Source organism: Thunnus thynnus, chromosome 14 (assembly GCF_963924715.1).
Source record: "Thunnus thynnus chromosome 14, fThuThy2.1, whole genome shotgun sequence".
NCBI lineage: Eukaryota > Metazoa > Chordata > Actinopteri > Scombriformes > Scombridae > Thunnus > Thunnus thynnus.
The window spans coordinates 25,491,792-25,501,376 of NC_089530.1; the positions used below are offsets into that span (position 1 = coordinate 25,491,792).

General features: G+C 39.6%; 1 long non-coding RNA gene across 1 annotated transcript; it reads left to right on the top strand.

Moving 5' to 3' along the window:
- The first annotated feature begins 8,081 nt into the window (after positions 1-8,081).
- On the top strand, positions 8,082-9,177 carry LOC137196538 (uncharacterized). The gene is made up of 3 exons (XR_010931251.1): positions 8,082-8,185; positions 8,516-8,675; positions 8,881-9,177. It is a non-coding gene; the product is annotated as an uncharacterized lncRNA (long non-coding RNA).
- The last annotated feature ends 408 nt before the right edge of the window (positions 9,178-9,585 follow it).

A 9,585-nucleotide genomic window follows, 5' to 3' on the forward strand; every position in this document is an offset into this window, starting at 1 on the left:
TAGCAACAAGGCCATGAGCAGCAGTTTTATTTCAGTATTTTAGTTTTTTTGGACATAACCAACAACAAAAAGAAAAGAAAGTGGAAAATATTTGCAGGATGGATACAGAATATTCTGAAGGCTGAAGGTAAAAATTTAAATGTATGTGCTTCAAAAAGAACATCTTTTTTTCTTTTCTTTAATCCATTTGTTGGTGATCTTTCTGAAAGCTTTTTTCAATATTGGCTTGCAGGTTAAATCCGAAAGTTGATTTCACGGCAAGTAAATTGCTCAGCTCGTAAGGTAATTGTTTAGGTGAAACTCCCTGGTGAGTTTGCACTTATTTTACATAAATAGAAACCGAGATGTGAGATTTATCAGTGTACTGGAAACCCCACTTGAGCAAAGAGATGCTGAAGAGACTTCATATGTAGGTGTGTATGATAAAGGATGTGGAAATTGAAGAGAGAGAGAGAGAGAAGTTGGAGAGGATCGGATGTACCTGGAAGTGTTAGTGATGAAAAATCTCTCCTCATCCCACCTTTACTGCTGTACTATTATGAAATCTGTCACCTGGGATAATGACTTAAATGTGGCTGAAACACCTCTCCATCTCTCTCTTTCAAACCTAAGTTACCTGGCAACCTATATGATTCATAACTTCACTGTTTTGTTGAGGAACAAAAAGCTCCATCTGCTCTCCAACAGTCTGAGCACCATCGCTAATTGAACATACTATTTATTTTAGTAACCTATAGCTAGCTGTTCTCACAAGTTTCCTTTTTAGTGATCAAACTCAAGCAGTTTACAGCAAGCCTCAACTCAAAAGATTAAAAATAGTTCACCAAAATGCCAATAAAACAAGGTCGTCAGTGTACCAGGCAAGTTTAACAGAGTTTGCTAGACTTTTATGTGGGTAGTAATATAAGGTCAGCATGCAATAAATAGGAAATACTGTTCATATATAAGATTATGAGAAAGAGAGAACAGGAGGAAAAAAGGGAGAAAGACCTTTCCCTCTTAGCCTTAATGATGATGTTCATTGAAATGTAGAGTTTCTGCCACAAGAAGCTGAGACTTTATCCTCCATCACCACGAGACAATGATGTCATTTTTGCGAGATTTTTGAGAGTTTATGAGTAGACTCGAGTCATCCCCCCCCTCTGCACACGATGGAAACGCAACATGTCGGTAGAGCTCGTGTCACTCTTACGTAAAAATAAAGCTAGTAACATTTCAATAAGACTTTCACACTGGCACGAGTCTGAATTGATTGCTTTCAGATTAATATTCAGGCTGCAGCAGCACAACAGGATAAAAATGCACAGAGAGGGATTAAATGCACATCTTGTTCGCTTGATTAAGATCACTGTAATCAATTTTTCATGAAAGTGTCGTCTCCAATGCTCAATGAAAATAAAAACTGTTTAATAAACTATGAAACAGTGTGAAATTAGTTAGGAAAAAAAAAAGTTTTTCATGCCTGCTCAGTCATTTTACCCCTCACAGTGCAGGCAAGGAGAGATAAAGAAAACAAACAAACAATAAAAAAAACTTAAAATAATAATCAGACCAGCTATCCTCCTACTTATATTTTCAACTTTCATCCTTGCCAACTGCATGGTAGGGATGGAAATCACAGGTTAACTCACGATATGATAATATCACAATATTTTTTCCCACAATAACGACATATCACAACAAAGTCGATCCTGTGATACACGATACATCACAAAGAAATAATCTACAATATATCACGATATCTGTAATTGAAGAAGAAAGAATTTTTTTTGAAATAGCAGGAAATAGTCAGATATTTTTCCCATGTACAATGTTTATTATCGTACATTAGAGTCACAGAAAAGAAATATCAGAACACTGCTAACTGTAGCCTCAGTTTGTGCTGCTGGTTGTGTTAGCAAACCTGACAAGAGACAACGGAGGCGACGTCATGCAAATAACCCAAAGATTTATTTCTTTACTGTGACAGTAAACACAACACATGATCTACTGATAACTAACTGTGCTATATTCAGAGCTTTAAGAGATATTCAGGGCTGATGACGGTAACATTATATGATAAACAGCAGGGCTACAGCTACGCCCCCCCCCCCACACACACACACAACACAGATACCTCTTTACAAAGGGCCATGAATGTGCTTCTGGTGACTGTCAAAGCTCCAACTGACTCTGTGTTTCCAGCGTGGACACTGAGAGACTGACAGCAGTTGCTCGCATTTCTTCTTCGTTGTCACCTACAACCGCTGTTCATCTGACCGTCAACCAGTCTGTTCAGCTCTTCCATAAGGAGGCAGAGGGTAGCGGTGCTCTGGTGGCCGTAAGTCAAAGTAGCTGAATCGATTCTGAGCGGTCCTATGTTTTAAAAAAATAATATATCTATACTCGGCGCCAGTATATCGATAATGTATTGCAAGTTGAAATAAAGCAATTTGGTGCTATATTGATTTTTTTGTCCCACCCCTACTGCATGGATGAAGTTGAAAAGTAAATGAACATCCAGCAAATACTTTAGATACAGTGTATGAGGAGAGAGAGGAATTAAACAAGAGTTGGACTTTGCAAAAGAATTCTCTATCAAATAAATGATTGATAGATGAGAATTTCAGAGCAGATTCACCAGAAGAGAAGTGAGGGTTAATGTCCCTGGCAAAACAGAAAACACTCGTCCTTCACCTTATTAAACCCTTCCAGCAGCGGTACCTCCTTCTCTCAAGCTCTTCTCATGCAAATATCACATGAATAGTTGACTCTTTCCATAAATGTCCTGTCATGTCTGAATAAAGCTGTAAACATTAAGTCACTTATGTCTGAATGATAAAAAGCCTTTAACAGCTTCATGAAGACAGAAATGTTACATATTAATGTCTGAAAATGGCTTTAAATAAAAATTTAAAAATCATAAGAATACTATATTTTATACAAAAAATGTTGCCTTTTTGTCATTTTATCCAACTTCCTGGTTGATGTTTTGTTGGACTTAAGAAATGAGAGATTTTGTAATCACAAACAATCCCCCTGTAAATAAACTGGTCATAAAACATTGAGACATTTAGCCATGAGTACGCGGAAGCTTATTTAAAAAATGACATAAATAATTAAGACCTACTAAAATAAAGCATGAAGCCTTCATAACTGAATCTGGACCCACCCAAGCATTACAAGGTTGTTGAAATGTACTTAGATTTTAAGTTTTTAACAATGTAGTGGCTCAGGATTGGAGCAACCAGTGCCAAATTGTTTTATTTTTTAATGATCGAAATGCAATTGCATTTCTGCCGCTAGCCTGCCATCACAGCATTATTTCAATGCAGAGGCTGTTGCAGCAAGCAATGAAAACATTGAGACTAAACCACTTTAAGGTCAGAGAAAGAGAGGCAGCGCATATTTCCTTTCCATGACTTCTAAACTAGTCTCTTATTTCTTGATTAATTGATAGCTCTAATGTACCTTCTCGGCTCTGAGTTTGAAACCAAGAGCTCTGTCCTTTACTCAGCTCTCCCCTGCTCAAATCTTCTCCCCTGCCATCACATCCCCCTCCTCCTCCTCCTCCTCTTTCTCTTCTCCCTTCTTCTCTATTCTCCATTAATTTTTAATATGAAGAATAGAGGGCCCATTCAGGATGTGTAATCTCCATGTTTTAATAATGTGGAGGTTCACAACACGCATTTAATCGCAGCACACAGACAGTAAGATCCACGGTGTTGCCGTGAAATAAACTATTTTACTGTTTAACTCGAAACGAGTGTAGATCATGCCAAATAAGAAAGCGACTCAAATGTCAGACCACAAAAAACACAGAGAAATAAGCTAGTCCAATATTATAATAATCATTTGTGATTAAGATAACTGAATATTACAATAAAAGAATGTCATTATTGTACAAAAAACAGCCTCATGCTTTAATATCAGCATAAAGGATACAGATACACCAGTAAAATGGCAAAATTTCACAGCAAAACACAACTTTTAACGTTGGTGATGCGCTAATTTGTGCGTTTTAACCATAGACTCTTTGCAAAGACTGACGATGCGTCTCCACTTCCCGCTACTATGCAAAGTGAAGCCAATATCTCATTTCTTGGAGCTGCCATCTTGCTTGTGTGACATCATTTGCAACCAGAGTCTGCACAGTAGAGGCGGGGGGGCGGGATGACACCCCGCTAGACACGCCCCCTTAACTTGACTAACAGCTGTCCCACCGCTGAGAGCCAAGTGAACCCAGGAGCCGCGATGGAGAGAGGTGAACCAGCCAGAAACAGTTGGCAGCTAGCAGCTACAGCTGGTGGTGAATCACAAATGAAAACATACCTTAGTGTCCGTCAGAAACTGCTGCGGTCACTCGGCTCGTCTGTCGCATCTGACAAAGGTTTGAGGGCAGCTGCCAATCACAGCTGTCAATCACAGCTGTCAATCATGACATCACCCCCCTTTTTATATAATCAAAAAAACAATTAAAGAAAAATGAGCACTTGAACATATATCAGCATGATAAGAACAACCTAAAATGAAAAACCTAAAATTTTTAGTTTGGCTCATGTCAGATCTGCTAAAATGGAGGGGGCGGGACTTATGACCTATACTGCAACCAGCCACCAGCCGGCGATCCAGATATTTTGGCTTCAGTTTCAGGGAGCTATCCAAGACCCCAGGAAGGCTTGGAATCCAGTTTGGCATAGTGGCCAAACTGTGCAATTACAACCTGCAGGTCCAACAGAGGCCAAAAGAGCATTTCTCCATGTACATAATCATGGGAAAATGAGCGGCTGTAAAACAGTGGATAAACTGTTTTGAGCATCACAACTCGTTTCACCAACAGAATTCGATCCATTCAGTCCGATAACCTTTTGAAAGTCTAGAAGAGCTGAATGATTGAATTTTTTTTATCCCCATGCAAGTTACCGGAGGGCTAAACCAGACGTTAGCTGGCTCGGCTAATTTTATATCCAGAAGTCGAACTTTTTTGGCTTCTTGCATCATTGAGCATATGAATGAACAGGGCCCGCTTCCAACGCTGCATCCAGATCTTTTGATACATCCATGGAGCTATCATATTGTCCATCTTTACAGACACTCTGTGGTTTTAACCAATAGCAAGTTGTCTTGAGAGAGCCAACCTGTGAGGGTACAAAATGGAGGAAGTTATCAGACCATCCACTGTTATTTAATTCACCCTGTTGAAGTATAAACTTCCCCGAATAAGAAGCAGGGTCTGCAGACAGTAATGAGACAGGAGTCAATGATACAAATACGTCCGTCATGTATGCAACTGAGCTAACAAGCTTGCTAACTGGCAGGTTTTTCCTCCTACAGTAACTTTTTTGTTGAATAAAATGATGTACAATCCTGAAAACAAAATGCCACGGGGAGTAAGAGCCCAGTACAGAGAAAACAGAAAGAAACTCAGAGAGTTACTCTGACTGACAAGTGCTAGCATGTTCCCAGGGGTCTAACACAGTTAGCTTTAAAGCTACAGTAACTAGCCCTTCTTGAAGATATGTGGATGAATTTCACTTTCTGGTGTGAGTGGGCCTTAACTTATCATATTCTCACATATATTTCTCCAATTTTACTCTAACAGGGTGTGTTGTGGATATGTGTGGACTCATTGGACCTTCAGACAAATGCAAAAGTAGCTGCATTACTGTCACTGCAAAGAAAATAATCTGATAATAGTCAGAGACTTGGAAAGTGTTTCTTTAGCAATGACTGCATCACAGACTGTGAATATCCAAGCAGTTTAAGAATGAATTTTCTACATTAGTAGTAAAATTACACTATGCAGTTTCACAGGTAACCAACTCAAACGTTCAGAAAACATATAATAGGATATGTTAAAACAATCATTCTACCAAAGAAAAAAAAACACATAACAAGAAAAACATAAGATCCACATGCCACCTGTTGACAGACTGCTTGTATTTTATTAATTTTCTGAGGCTTTGTCAGAGAGAATTGAGCAGGAGATTTTCTCTCAGTCATTGTATTGTGGGTAGAATGTAATGCTTTCCTCTTACTGCAGCACTGCTTTGTGATTTAGACTGCAGGTGTGATTTTACATACAAATCTTGCCCGGTGCAGCTTCAGTGATCTACCCGACTCTCCCCAACAAAAGGCAGAGCCCACTGCAACAGCAGAATAAAAAAGTAATGATGATAGCAATTATTATCACAGCGGTCTTCTCTTAATCCCTCCTTCTGTCTCTGTTGGTCTTTATCTTCACATCGATACCCCGCTCTCCCTCTTTACTCCAGCCTTACCCTCCATCTCTCCGTCCTCTCTGTTTGTTTCTCCTGCATGTCTCTCCCTGCAGACCCCCTGGTACAACAGATAGGTTCTCTATTTCTTTGCTCTCAGCTGGACAGAGACACATCAACGCTCCACTGAGCTTCAAGAAAAGTCTCTCCTCCTCCTCCTCCTCCTCCTCCTCCTCCTCCTCCTCCACCTCCTCCCTCTCCCTCCACCCCTTTATTTCTGTTTCTCCTCCTCCTCTCCTGATCTCTCTTATAGGTTGTCTCGGTGAGAGATGGCAGACAAGTGCCCCTGCTGTGGTTACAATCCTTCCACCCCCATGTCTCTTTTTCTCCTCTCTCTCCTCTCTCTTTGTGGCTCCCTTATTCTCACCAAGAATGTGCAAATGGTAACCCAGAGGAGTTGAGCACTTTTACAATATCTTAAAATAACAAGGTAGAAAAAAAAAATCACATTGAAACAATTGATTCACCTAAATTAAAGAAGAAAAACTATTTTTACATACCTCCATCTAGACACGTGGTTGTATATGCCCAGGTTTCAAAATAACTCATTTGTGGCACCATACCAATACAATACAAATAAATTATATTTAAACAAGAATCAGTTTCCAGAATAGGTGTCCCTGTTACTTCAGATAATCTGCAAACCACCCTGTCAATTGTTGTCATAGGAGCGTTTTTATTCCCAGTAGGAAGTGGTTTTCTAATCTAGCGCCTCTATCGGTTCAAATCGGCGGGGCAACATCATCTGTCTGTGCTTTCCAAAATTATTACAAATCACTGTTAAAATATGATGATGTTTTATGATATGATAATGCTGTGGTAAAGGTCTAGTTAGGTTTAAGCACAAAAACTACTTGGTTAGATTTAGGGATAGATCATGGTTTGGGTTAAAGTTCCTACATACTCAAAGCTATTCTATGCATTATTTTCCTAAAAAAAACAATGTATAGACTCCATCCCTGTCAATCATCACTTATGACCCACTAGAAGTGTGTGGCAGTTGTATTTATCTGCAGAGACTTTACCCTCTCCCTGTATTTTCTTATTATTTTGCTGTGATATGGACGTTTCTGAGCTACAACCCTTAGGCAGTGGGTGTGTAGCCCCCAGCCAATATCAATGCACAGGTGAGGTAAGGACTCTATAAAAAGGTAGCGAGCAGGTTCCAGACCAGAAGCACGCATCCAAGAGGAAGCTACAAAAATGGTGGACACAGCACTGAAAAAACACAAAATATGGCGAGGCGAAATGCCAAGCGGACAAACCTCATTCCAAAACAAAAGTGAATCTGGGGTTAGCTTTCACCCACCGGCGAGCACTGAAGGAGACGATGGGGATGAAGAGTAATGCAGGTAGGTGCCAGTGGTCAGCTTAGTTAGGTTGCAAAAGTATCTGCTTTTCCATGACAACAAATGTAATGTTCCTACAATAGTAGCTTGCAGTGTACGTACACACTAAGTCCTGCTATCAACTAATTCAAACAACTTTATATTTTGAAGAAATAACCCTTGAGGTCTGTAATGCTGAGTTTGGTTACCGCAGCAGGCAAAGTAGAGAGTTGACTGTCGGAGACTCAGTGCTAGTGCTAGTTTTGTAAACATGTAGCTGTGAATTCTGTGCTGCAAGCCTGCATATACATACTTCCAGGCTGAACATTTCAGTGTTTGCCTGCAAACTCCATTTTGCAAGTTTGTACATTCAGTTACAGGCCTGCAAGCCTGTATTCACCGTAATGAGCTGGCTGGCAATAACTAACATTACTTTTGGCAGTGTATTTTTATTTCCTAACAGATCCAGCTTACCAGTAGTAACTTTACATGTTCTTTTTCTCTCTCCAATAATTACGAGAATAGTCTGCCAAGCTCAGCACTCCATAAGAGCCTGTCTATGTTCCCTGTATCCCCCACTGGACCTGGACTACCTGATAGGTGAGTAACGTTAGATATGTGCTTATAGATGCAATAGTGTTTGCTTATGATGTATTTTGTATTGATCCTTTATGTGTGATGTCATTGCCTTTTGGCTTTTACCTCGTAACAGTATATTGAATGAATGAATGAATGAATGAATGAATAAATGGATGAATGAATGAGTGCATTAAACTTTATTGATCACCACAGGACAAATTCACTTGTTAAAGGAGGTCTATATATATATATATATATATATATATATATATACACACTATACACACCTGTCACAAATACAGATATGATCTGCAGTGATAATACACATATGGTGCAATTTATATTTTTCAGGACCTTTGGATGGCAATCCTCCACCATGTTGACAGTGAGCAGGTCTGGGTCATGGGCAGATGCCAGCATGACTGCCATCCAACCAACCGGACAAAGAACTGGATTGAGTGGAGGACCAGAGCTCACGAGACCCTGACCAATATCGCTGGCTGAACTTCAGGTGAATACTAATTCATTTTTTGCATATTTATATGTTTTATATTTGAATATTATTTTTATTATAGTATATATATAGTATAAATATATTATACTATTATTACTGTATCCACTCTTTCCTGCTCATCACCAGGCCTCACTCATCTCCCTCTCCCTCTCTCTCTTCCTCGACCTTTGCCCCCTCACTCTGCTTCTACCCCTGCTTACAGCTCTCACTCCTTGGCCTCTTCTCCCCCGAGGCTCTGTTCTGCCCTGGCTGACACTGTAATCTGTGTCGCCTGAGTCTGAAGCTAGGGAAGCTCTGCTAAATTCTCCCATCTGGACACAAAAACAGTAAGCAAATGTTGCTGTTGTCTTGTCGACTGCTGTTTGTGACTCGACAGATTACTAGGCATTGTAATTATGTTATTTTCATGACACATAATCATTGCTATTATGCATATTAGCGAACTAGACTGAAGATCACTTAACTCGCTGGCTAGTTAGAGCCAGTCATCCAACTATTAGCGCAGCTGTTCGCTCATATATACAAATAAAGCCATTAACACACGATTAACACATTATTTGACAAAATATTTGCAAGATATCTCATCACTCATTTTCCTGCAGGTCGTCAGGTAATGAGGAATTTCTTTGACCTATATAAACGTCACCTGAACTGCATCACTGCTCCGGGTCATAATTACTACGACCACTAGATGGCATCTGTCACTCAAACGTAACTGTAAGTTGTTTTGAGCGACTGACATTACGACCTGTTGTGTTGGGTTTTTTGGGGGGCACAGTCCCTTGAAAACTGTTGTTAATATATTCCAGAAATGCATTTAGGTTCATATTTTACAAAGCTAAACGTAGGTGTCATAAGCTATAATTTTGGTGCCGTTATTCCAAGGTTTTTATTATTAGAATTTGAG